The sequence below is a fragment of the Mytilus galloprovincialis genome, chromosome 2 (assembly GCF_965363235.1).
Source record: "Mytilus galloprovincialis chromosome 2, xbMytGall1.hap1.1, whole genome shotgun sequence".
NCBI lineage: Eukaryota > Metazoa > Mollusca > Bivalvia > Mytilida > Mytilidae > Mytilus > Mytilus galloprovincialis.
Genome location: NC_134839.1, coordinates 101,694,699 through 101,707,478, shown reverse-complemented (window position 1 = coordinate 101,707,478; position 12,780 = coordinate 101,694,699). Strand labels below are relative to the sequence as shown.

The window sequence follows — 12,780 nt, the reverse complement described above, 5'->3', positions numbered from 1 at the left end:
CAATAAAACTTTAACATATATTTTATATAACCAAGTGAATGATTAGGACAGTTATAGAGCACAAAGCCATGTAATACGACTTATGTAATGTCATGAATTACTCTTAGCTTCTACTTGTACTACTCTCGTTGAATATATATAAAATCTTGGATGATGATGTATTATAGTTAAAGGAATCGTTAAATAACACGTCCCTGTACAATTTCTACTGATATTCAACTTCATTGTTTACATCCAGATGTTTGAATCGGATGTAATTTTACCCCAGGCATGACCGATCCATATTAATGTACTGTAATTAATATCAAACAACAACAATTATGATCTAGTGCAAAACTTTGATTTTACTTTGATTTTAAGGGAAGTGAAAATACATATCTGAAACACGGATGTTTAATAGATGATAGATTTTTACGTATGACAAGGAAAAAATAAACAACAATAACTCATCAACAGTAAAGGTGAGTACTTTATCTTTAAACTAACATTTTAAACTTAATATTAACTATCTAGGTCATTGATATATTATGTCTGGTATACATGATAAAAAATATTTTTTGATTCCCTGACTTTTTCATACTTAAGATTTATATACGGTCACTTGTTTCCTTAATGAATGTCATTATGAAATATTATATTATCTTACGCAAATCCGATTGTAATTAATACATTGTTGCTATTAATAATGTGTAAGCTGAATAGAGTATGCATGATTTAAAGCGTCCTTACAAATATTAAGGTATCCTCATTTGTAAATCTTACACGTGAAAACAGAGGCACATCTTTATGATAAAAGGCTTATTCTTAGATCTATTAAAATTTCCCTGCTTAAAATAGAATTGAAAAAAGAAAATTAGAACGTGACAATAAGAAATAAGGCTAATCCATAAATAGGTCTTTAACGTGGCTCACCCGAAAGCGGGCCCAGGTAGCCCCTAAACAATAATTTAAACTGATTCAGCGAAATTGACGTATCACTAAACACACAGCAATACGCAGAGTAAAACTTGGTTTAAAAGAAGTCTGGGTCTGATTTTCGAATTGGTAACAGACGAAACTAAGCAAAATGACAATGATTATCATGGGTTAATAATGAACTACTAGCAGCTAATGACATGCCAGCGCAAGACCTCAATTAAAGTGATTGAAAATGTATGTTTTCCTTATATGAAAATCAAGCACAAGCCCTTCCGTTAGGTGTTCAGTTTCATATCATCATAAATTAAACGAACAAAAAACAACCTGTTTTATGCCAACAGCTGGGTTCAGAATAATTGTGTTTATTTTATGAGTGAATCAATATTTAGTTTTTAAAAAATTGCCATCTTTAATGACTTGACAACAGTATTGCATCTATTTATCTTCTAAATACGTATGTTTTAAGGTTTAGTTAGCTTTTGAGGTGTTTGGCGATACGTTTGATGCTTTGAACAGAATATTACCACAAATTTGTGGGATTAATATACAGATATTCTGGAGGAATATGTCTAGTTTCATCCGACAGAAATGTTTATAATCAAAACTTTTCTTAAAAGAATTTTGATTCAACGGATTTGACCTGACACCATTGACTTTTAGATATTTTCATGAATCTTATACTCGTCACGACGTTTTTTGTTGTCTCTACAATGTATACTATAGATATAATAATGTGTTCCACAATTTAGTACGAATCTGGAACACTTTGTTTCTTCGTGATACATTTAATTATTTATTTCAAATTATGAAAAGTACACAAAAATGAACTAAGAAAACTACATTTTAATTTTGGTTTTTGAAATACACTTGAACAAATAAACAGTGTTTGCATACGAATTTGATTTTCCATTTGAAAATAGAAGTAAACTTAGTTTCGAAATTTGATTTCAAATAATCAAGAAATCACTTCTTTATCCATACAAAAAAACCTAGTCTATTCTCTTTTGTCTTTTATATGAAAATTTAAGAAGCAGTTTTTCAAATTGCATACCTAATTTAAAGCGAACTATATGTTCATTTTGAGTTTTTTTCAAATCAATGATTCATGCATCTTTTTATTTGTTTTTATTTTTCAAATTATTAATTTTAATAAGTCAAACTATTTTGCATCCTATATGTCCTTGCAATATAAAAAAGAATGCATATGCATTTATTAATACGGGAATAATATAAACAAACAGTTGGAACAGAGACCTTTAAGTGTACTGTTAATGATTTTATGGTATGATAATATGTTATGATATACCGTCACTAATATCAGAGTGTAGAACTACTTGATTTCAGCAGGTTAAATAACGTGAGCTTGCTTTTATTATTACTATTTTATAATCATTGCTTTTTTGTTTGTATTTATGTTTGTGTTCCTTAGTATTCGTTATTGTAGCGTAAGGCGTTGTACTGTTCGATTTTGGTTACGTTCTTTTAAAAACATGAGTCAGTATTCTTATCGAGGTTTAATGATTCAGAGAAAATGAAATTGAACGTTTAATATTTAAATTTTTTTTTAAATAAATGAAATACATTGTTTAAAAGAATGTCAGGTCAATTAAAATCCTTCAACCCTTTAGAAACTGTCATAGGGTATTTACATGCATCAAACACCCTTTTTTAAACATGTGTTACTTATAAGAGTTTAACAAATATTCTGTAATATCATTTAATTATTCAGTTAAACTTTAAGTACATCGATTTCTTTCCTTTTTCAATTCATATCGTTAATTCAAAGATAAATAGCGAAATCTGCAATCACTAATTCGCTTTCTAGACACATTGTTTTGAATTGTGCAATTCATTTATGATTTAAAAAGGGAATAGTGTTCAATTTGTAAATGACATTCATTTGAACGATTAACTACGTAGTGATAAATATATTTAAATCGATGGTCAGGTACAAATCAATTATTTTGTATTTTATCTTTTATCTGGGACAGAAAAGGTATCCCTTAAATGTTTTGCTTTATTTTTGAAATTTCTAATTTTATGACTGTAGATTTGGATGACTTTTTCATGAAGATGATAATAATCGTGCTATATATAAAAAAGAAGATGTTGTATGATTGCCAATGAGACAACTATCCACAAAAGACCAAAATGACACCGAAATTAACAACTATAGGTCACCGTACGGCCTTCAACAATGAGCAAATCCCATACCGCAAAGTCAGCTATAAAAGGCCCCGATAAGACAATGTAAAACAATTCAAACGAGAAAACTAACGGCCTTATTTATATACAAAAAAATGAACGAAAAATAAATATGTAACACATAAACAAACTACAACCACTGAATTACAGGCTCCTGACTTGGGACAGGCACATACATAAATAATGTGGCGGGGTTAAACATGTTTGCAGGATTCCAACCCTCCCCCTAACCTGGGAGAGTGGTATAACAGTACAACATAAGAACGAACTATAAAAATCAGTTGAAAAAGGCTTAACTCATCAGAAGGACAAAAATACAAGTGGACGTGGCCCGGTACTTATACATCCCGACACAAAAAGACCCAATGAACAGATCTTAGGTGTACTCGCAGTTATCTGACAGCTAGTTCAAAGCCACTAACAACTAATAAAAAAATCATGCAACTAAGACTAAACTATTTAGTCTATTTGGAGATATCCATGCGAGCTTAAATTTTCTACTACTTTAAAATGCTGACGAGAAAAAAATCTATCGTTATAAAAAACAGATTAGGCATATCAGGTATTGTGCAATAACTTTCTATCAGAATTATGACTGCTCTAGATATCTGACAAATTTTTAAGACATATTTTCTGCTTGGAATTGTTCAATGACAGTATTCTGAATTTTTATTTCCCCCTCATACCTTTCGGGCATTCGGCTTAAAATATCTTATATACTATATTTAACGATTAACAAGGAAACCTTATACTTGCACATGCATATGTTTCATGTTCGATCAGGTGTAGTTTAATCACACTGAATTATGAAAGTTCAAACAGAATTATTACATAATCTTATCAATTGCACACACAAATAAACAAATGTAACGCATTATATTTTTTTTATAGATAGCAGGATTTTATGATTCTATGTATATGTTCATATATCTTTTCAGTGGTTTTCAGCATAATTTGATGTAATGATTGCAGGTTGTTATAACTAATATGAAAACAACATCGTTGATCATTCAGCTAAGATTCATTTTTAAAATCTTTTAGCTGATAAAAAATGCAAACAACATATCATCAAACGAGTTGTTGATATTGTTTAAAAGATACTACGAATTTTAGTAATTTCATAATTTGTTGCAATAAATTTTGTAGAAACCTGGTTCTTGCAAGAGTATTAATTCACCTCTTCTAATTTTCATTATAAGACTGATTGTATGAACTTCATTAACCGTCGGACTATACATAATTCTTAAAAATGTAAAATAAGAAAATACGATCTCCAAGGAAAATTGAAAACGGAAAACCCGTTTTCATATGGCCAAATCAAAAGCTAAAACATATCAAAACAATGGATTACAACCGTAATATTCCTGACTTAGTTCAGGCAATTTATAATGTAGAAAACGGTGGATTGAACCTGCTTTAATAGCTATCAAAACCGTTCACTTGTATGGCAGTCGAAATGTTCCATTATATTGACAACGATGTATTAACAAAACAAACAGACATAATAGGTAAAATGTCTATAACCATAATCCATAGCAATTGTTGTGTGTTTTGAATTTTTTAATTCATTGTGTAATACTTGTAACAAATGGACTGCAAATAAGAGTAAAGAATAATAAATGATTGAGAAATCGTACATAGAAGTCCTAATGTAAGCGTCTGAGGATCAACTGACATAGAAGTCCTAATGTAAGCGTCTGAGGCTCAAATGACATAGAAGTCCTAATGTAAGCGTCTGAGGCTCAAATGACATAAAAGTCCTAATGTAAGCGTCTGAGGCTCATATGACAAAGAAGTCCTAATGTAAGCGTCTGAGGCTCAAATGACATAGAAGTTGTAATGTAAGCGTCTGAGGCTCTAATGACATAGAAGTACTAATGTAAGCGTCTGAGGCTCTAATGACATAGAAGTCCTAATGTAAGCGTCTGAGGCTCAAATGACATAGAAGTCCTAATGTAAGCGTCTGAGGCTCTAATGACATAGAAGTCCTAATGTAAGCGTCTGAGGCTCAAATGACATAGAAGTCCTAATGTAAGCGTCTGAGGCTCTAATGACATAGAAGTCCTAATGTAAGCGTCTGAGGCTCAAATGACATAGAAGTCCTATTGTAAGCGTCGGAGGATCAAATTACATAGAAGTACTGTGAAAACAATACAAAAATAAAAATAGTTATGCAGTTTTCCGTCAATATCAAAATAATTTCTAAAGGAGCTTTGTCATAACTATTGATATAATCTCACCAACATTTTCTTTGCGTTTGCACAAACTGCCAATTCAAAACATAATTTGAACAAGAATGTTTACAAATGCTACAAATTTCGTCATTGTTTGTTGCCATTGTTTCTCAATAAATGTGAAACTTATTTTTTTTTTCACCTTGTACCTCAGTCAAGCTAGGAGAATATGTATGATAACTTTTTTATTTGCAGTCATATCTAGGCAAAAAAATTATGAAATATTATTTGATATATTATGATATGAGCGTCACTGGTGAGTCTTATGTAGACGAAACGCGCGTCTGGCGTACTAAATTATAATCCTGGTACCTTTGATAACTAATTAGGTAATATTGGATTTCCTTGAACAAATTATTAATACACAAACTTATGTTCCTAATTTAATATTTTTAAGTATGCATATACTTATCTCTACTTCGCCAACTATTCTACAGAAAACAACCACATACATTATCCCATTTCCTATTAGTGGTAAACATTTCGGCATTCTTTTCCTGTCGAAATGCACTTGAACGAGTTTTAGCTATACATGTGTGTGCAGCCTTAATTGTTGGAGTGTTGAACTATGCATTTTTTTTCTTAGTATCCGTGTGATGTTTGTTTGCATTCTAATATACGAAAGTCAGTATTATTATTTTTAAACAATATCATCGGAAATAAAATACAATCTTAAAATAGCATTGATTCACTGACATTTCAAAAAGGTCATCTTATGTCAACTGGTCCTTATATTGATATGAATTTATATGTAAATATTTATTAACATTGAAGTGAGGAAATATGTAAATAAAAGACTCAAATTATATGTCAGGTAACTTCTTTTATAAAAATACAGAAAGAAGTACTTGATATAAATTAAACATTCAACATTAATACCTTGAGATAAAGTACTGTTACAAAAGGATCAATATAAAAGGTTAATAACTGAAATTTAATTTTGCAAAAGTCATTTTCATGTTGAGGAATGACAACACTTTGTTAATTGTAAAATGAGAATACAATTTTACTTTTGTTAAATCTTGAATGCGTATTTTTTCATTAAAATTACTTTTTCCATTCAAAAGGAAAGAAACCTACATACGATTTAACTGTAAGAACAACATTAACGAAATAGTCATTCAATTAAGACATACAAGTTGTAAACCAAATATTCAAGACCATGATACATGTTGTAGTGTAAAAGTTCCTCAAACAAACAAAATCTCAAAATATAGCCAAAACAGGTTCAACTTCGTTTTACGTCCGATATTAAAGTATTATCAGTAACAAATGCAGAATATTTTTATTTTGAACACGACGAATGCTGCTGCTCTACCTTTATTTTACGTTGAATAACATTCTCCGTACATTACCGGTCAGCTTTAGTAAACATAAGATTTATGGACGCCATCACGAGTTGGATGACCCGTTTCACAGATGATAACAAATATGGTCCTATGGTGCGGTTCGTGTTTGCTCAGTCTTTAGTTTTCAATAATGTGTTTTTCTTTTGGTGCATTTTTGTTTGTGTGTTGGGCTTTTTTTCATGTTTAGTTTCGATTGTTGGTTGGATGTCTTCATGTATCTTCCGCCTCTCACTTTATAATTAAGGTAATATCAGATGTAAATTAAACGTTCAAGATTTAAAGGGTTACATAATTTTTAGGAAGAAAACTTTAAAATATAACAATGGATGCACGTATATCTTGCAATGCATATGCGTGATATGCTTATATCTAAATATAAAAAAAGTTTTTAAAATTTTTCAGAAAATGAGATAAGTGAAAACAGTCTTTAGTACCATTACAATATTAGGATGCATAAACCAATGTAAGTGAAAAGTATATATAATGAAATAAATATATAATAAACTTCAACAGTTCAAGTACAGTAATTACTGTTAGTTCTTCCTTTTTAATTGAAGTTGCTTTGAATATCAATACTATATTCCTGTAATGTATGCCTTCTTCAAGGATATATATTGTCAGTCATTTAAGTTCAATTCTGCGTTCAAGACTTTTAATCTTATTTTATCATGATTATAAAACAAAATGCACCGAGAAGGGAAAATGAAAACTACATAAAAGATAAAATCTTCTACGTGATGCTCTTTAATTCTGATAATAATATGCGTATTTCAGAAAAATAAAAAAAATGCCCTTTGTTTTCTTTTTCTCAGTATTTGTTCTGATCAAAACCAAAGAGGTTAAAGAGATGAGATGAAACACAATATTTGAACCCTTTACAATCTCAATTGGTTTTCACTAACCAGAAATCTCGCCAGTTGTTGTATTATGTCATATCTTAATGTTTGTCACATATTTGGAATACACTCATCATAGATACCAGGTTTGAAATTTTGTATATTAGCCAGACGCGCGTTTCGTATATATACTAAAGACCAGTGACACTCTAATAACAAGTTAAAAAGCCGAAGTAGAATTATACTAATGAATACTCGTCGATTGTTTCTGTTTTTTTATTCACAACTATTATAGACTGCAAACTGTTTAAGGATACTACCGATACTAGAAGGACTGCTTCATACCTTGATCGTTTCCTCAATATTGACGCAGATGGACGACTCCACACGAAAATCTATGATAAACGGGACGATTTCAACTTCCCAATTATCAATTTCCCGTTTCTCAGCAGTAACATACCCTCTGCCCCTTCGTATGGTGTTTACATATCACAATTGATACGTTATTCCCGTGCTTGTTCACACTATACGGACTTCATATACAGGAGTGTGCTCCTTACGCAGAAACTCCTCCAACAAAGTTATGAGGAGGACAGATTAAAATTGACACTCCGTAAATTTTATGGACACCATCACCAATTGGTGGATCCATACGAGGTGTCTTTGACCAAACTAGGTAAGGACATTTTTACTTCATGGTAGGATGTGGTTTGTCGTTACGTCGTCTTATCTTTTAATTACAAAACGTGACTTATTCCCGATTGTGACTGTTTTGCTGAGTGTGAATTCGCATTACCATAAGACGTTTTACCGTACTTATCTATCCCAAATTCACGTATTTAGTTTAAATGTTTAATGTTACATTGCTATATAATACAGTTAATTACTACCTTAGTTTGCTATTAATAAGTATTGAAATGTGCATTGTTATTAAATGTAATATCAGTATTTGGTTCAAATATAATCTTAAATCAATCCTGATTCTATCTTATTCATTCATATGTGACGTCATTTTTCATTTTTTGGTGATCTGTTTTCAAATTCAAATGTGACGTAATTTTTTACAATTTCTAATATGACGTCACTTGGCGTTGAGGATTAAACTTATTTGGATGTGTTGCATTTTGTCGGGTTATGTAATGTATTTCGGTTGTTTCCTGTAAAAAGCTAATACTTCAGTTTTATCATTTACATTTTTTGTATAGGCATTTTATAAAATTTACTGTTTGCAAAAGTATAAATTGTTCTAAATAATAGGGGTGTTCTGGTACCTAACAGAAAACCCTGGCCGTTTTTGGCACGGCTTTTTTGAACTTATGGTCCTCGATGCTGTTCAACTTTGTACTTGTTTCGGCTTTCAAACTTTTGTTTCTGGACGTCACTGGTGACTCTTGTGTGGACAAAATACACTTCTGGCGTATTAAATTTTTTTAAACTTGTTGCCTTTTGTTAGCTATTATTCGTGTGTTTCTTTGTCAATTGTGTTCTATTTATTTATATTGTAGTTCTGTAATGTTGTGTTGTCATTTTAATGTTATAGTTCACATGGCCATAAAAGAGGGAGGTTTGGCATGCCACAAAACCAGGTTCAACCCACCATTTTTTCCTTTAAAAATGTCCTGTACCAAGTCAGGAATATGGTCATTGTTATATTATAGTTCGTTTCTGTGTGTGTTACATGTTAACGTTGTGTTTCCGTTGTGTCGTTTGTTTTCTCTTTTTTTTTGAGTGTGAATTCACATTACTATAAGACGTGTCACGGTACTTATCTATCCCAAATTCATGTATTTGGTTTTGATGTTATATTTGTTATTCTCAAAGGATTTTGTCTAATGCTTAGTCCGGTTCTGTGTTTGTGTGTGTGTGTGTGTGTGTGTGTGACATTTTAATGCTGTGTCGTTGTTCTCTTATATTTAATGAGTTTCCCCCAGTTTTAGTTTGTTACCTCGATTTTGTTTTTTGTCCATGGATTTATGAGTTTTGAACAGCGGTATAATACTGTTGCCTTTATTTAGAGCTTAATACATTATATAGGCATTACATATTGTTTAAAGGCTATGTTTCCCTATGAATGTGTTTTGTTTTCTTCATTTGCTTGCTATATCATTTACGTATACACCACATCTTCTTTTATTTATTAGGTCTTTTAAAGTTTTAATAAATTCATAGAATCATTTATGCTTAATGTATATTACTCTATTAAAGTATATGTTTATTGTTCATAAGTAACATCTCTATTGTGAAATGAAATACTTGTTTGCATAGGCTATGTAAAATGAAACGGATGTGTCAGAATTGAAAAAGTCTTAATTTATATACAATTTATTCTAAAGCGGTTTAAAACACAATAAAAATACTCGCAACAGTAGAAATGTATATTTTTGAAGTATAAAATTTCAAAAAACAAAACTAATTAAAAGGTAAAAGAAAACAAACATATATTTTATTTAATATAATTTGCCAATCTTGTTTAGTATGTACGACACATAGATTCTAGTAGTCGAATAACATACGATCATTTGAGTCCTTGATAAAACAATGTAAGGTTTTTGTACTTGTTATTACTTCAAAGAAACAAATAGAGGACAGTTAACAGTAATACTTTAAGATGACAAAAATACTTGGGTTCTCATTTTCAACGTTGCTATTTGTACAATTTTGAAAATATAAACATTCCTAAGATGACTATCAAATCACAACACTCTGCATTTGTCGTAAATATATTGGCTGGATAATGTAATTACTTGCGCAGGGCGTCAAAAAAATGTCATTATTTTAACGAATGAAATGAACCATTTAAATATAAATAGAATCTGATACATTTGCAGGCTTAATATATCAATTTTATATCAAAGCTAACTTTTAGAAATTTATAAAGTTTACAAGTAAACGTGAATTAGCTATTGTTGTGATATTTATCATGTGACTTAGGTAAACGCTTAAAACAACTTCTCCACGAGTCAAGCTAGCTGAATCAGCTAACGTAAATTATGATTTTCTTTTCTGGTAATCGACGCTTGCGTTTCGGACATCATTCTAATATTGCTGCTTCAATATTGCCGAACATAAAACACAGAGTGTACTTTTGGAGGCCACCCCTTTAAAATTGTTACACGATGATGACTGCTGTACCCATATTTGGACTATTTTATTTATTATGTCTGTTTAGTTCACGCATCATTGTAAATATAAGTTAATAGGTAAGTAAGTTATGACTTTATTTAAAGAGGGTGACTCAATTAGCTTTCGCTAATCTGCCTTGAGGCCCTCACAAAGAACAAACAGTACAAATATTACAAAGCTTACAGTTTCTAACATATTATGTAAATGCACTATTCATGCTAACTATAAATTGTCTGTAGAACAAGAGAAAAATGAATTCATATATATATAATATATATATATATCCGGATCTGGTGTACTAAAAATTGACACCATATGTTTGTGGCATTACATCGTGGCCCCAAGTTAATTTTTTTCTGTTTAGTATTAAATGTATATTAAGATCCATTTTGTTACATCTTGTGATCAATTTTATTTGGCAATCGCCAATGGCAGTCAGCAGGGTTAAAGACCATCAGTTGTTAGTCAAATGCGTTTTCGTTTAAACATACTTTTTCACTTTTTTTGGTCTTTTGGAAAATGTTGTTTGTGCTGTTTTTAGACCCTTCTACAACGAAATTTGTTTTACATGCACACGTATAAAAATTGCGGTTTTTATCCAACGCAATCATAGGTTTGAACGTAGTTTTCAATTTAGACTCGTTTTTATTTTTTTGTTTGGGCTTGTATCATATTTTCCCTCCAGTTTATATGATCCGTTCAACCTATATTGACTCTTAAAATTCAAGAGTCTATCTAAAACTGAGGGTACTTTTTCAAAAAATTAGGGTACTTTTTATATGGCCTTCCAAATACCGTTTCGATCAACGAAATTTGTTTTACATGCACACGTATAAAAAAAGGTTTGAACGTAGTTTTCAATTTAGACTCGCTTATATATATATATATATATATATATATATATATATATATATATATATATATATATATATATATATATATATAAGTACGTTATATATATATATAAGTACGTCTGAGTCAGTGACAACCCTACAACAGATGTATCCATCGGATCGCCATCAATGATGGTGATACATGGCTGTGTACATAATGTATATACAACTCTTCTAAACATCAACCCAACAATGTTAGATCTGTAAATTTGCTTTCGCAAATTTTTGGTTCTTCCCTCGCCGGGATTCGAACCTATGCTACTGTGATATCGTGACACCAAATCGCCTGCACTGCAGCCGTCCCGCTAGACCACACGACCACCTGGGCTCTCAAAAAAAAGAGCTTTCGCTGGCCATGTGTTACCTTTCCACGTCAGTTTTAATCTAGCGGCGTACTACAGTACATGATATATAAGGCATGAAGATATTATTGTTACAGATCAGCTAAATTATATATAGTAAAGGATCCTACAAATTAATGTAAGATACAGTCACAGAAAATAATTATATTCATAAGTACGTCTGAGTCAGTGACAACCCTACAACAGATGTATCCATCGGATCGCCATCAATGATGGTGATACATGGCTGTGTACATAATGTATATACAACTCGTCTAAACATCAACCCAACAATGTTAGACCTGTAAATTTGCTTTCGCAAATTTTTGGTTCTTCCCTCGCCGGATTCGAACCCATGCTACTGTGATATCGTGACACCAAATCGCCTGCACTGCAGCCGTCCCGCTAGACAGGCGATTTGGTGTCACGATATCACAGTAGCATGGGTTCGAATCCCGGCGAGGGATAAATCAATATTTTGTGGGTTAAGTAAACTAATAATGGTTTTCATAACTTTTTCAGGGCACAGATCTTGTGAATTAAAATTTAGTTTATTAAATAGTTGTTTTCTATAACTTTCAAATTTTTTGCAATAAATAGGAAATGTTTTTCATCCTCTATTTGATTGCAGTTCAAGCATATTCTGTTTTCTCTCTTAATTTTTGGTCTGAAATATCTACCCTTTTCAATCAAAAGAGGGTGGGAACTAATTCTTAATTTTGTAAGATCTTGTTATATTAGGAGAACATTTATAAGATAGATAGTTTTGCAATTTAAATTCTTCTGAATAAATATTGGCGTAGAAATGTAATTTATTGTCTTGTTCAATTGAACGTAATTTTTCTAGATTATGCAAAGTGTTATTAGAATGTTGGTTATTA

General features: G+C 31.1%; 1 protein-coding gene across 4 annotated transcripts in view; it reads left to right on the top strand.

The window, feature by feature from the left end:
• The first annotated feature begins 318 nt into the window (after positions 1-318).
• Positions 319-12,780, top strand: part of LOC143065157 (parathyroid hormone/parathyroid hormone-related peptide receptor-like) — a 39,280-nt gene continuing 26,818 nt past the window's right edge. For 3 of the 4 annotated variants that reach the window (XM_076238559.1, XM_076238557.1, XM_076238561.1), the window contains exon 1: positions 323-461. The gene's annotated coding sequence lies outside the window, so the exon portion shown is untranslated. Of the gene's footprint in view, positions 462-12,780 lie in introns of all 4 variants that reach the window. The other variant, XM_076238560.1, reaches the window with a different exon arrangement.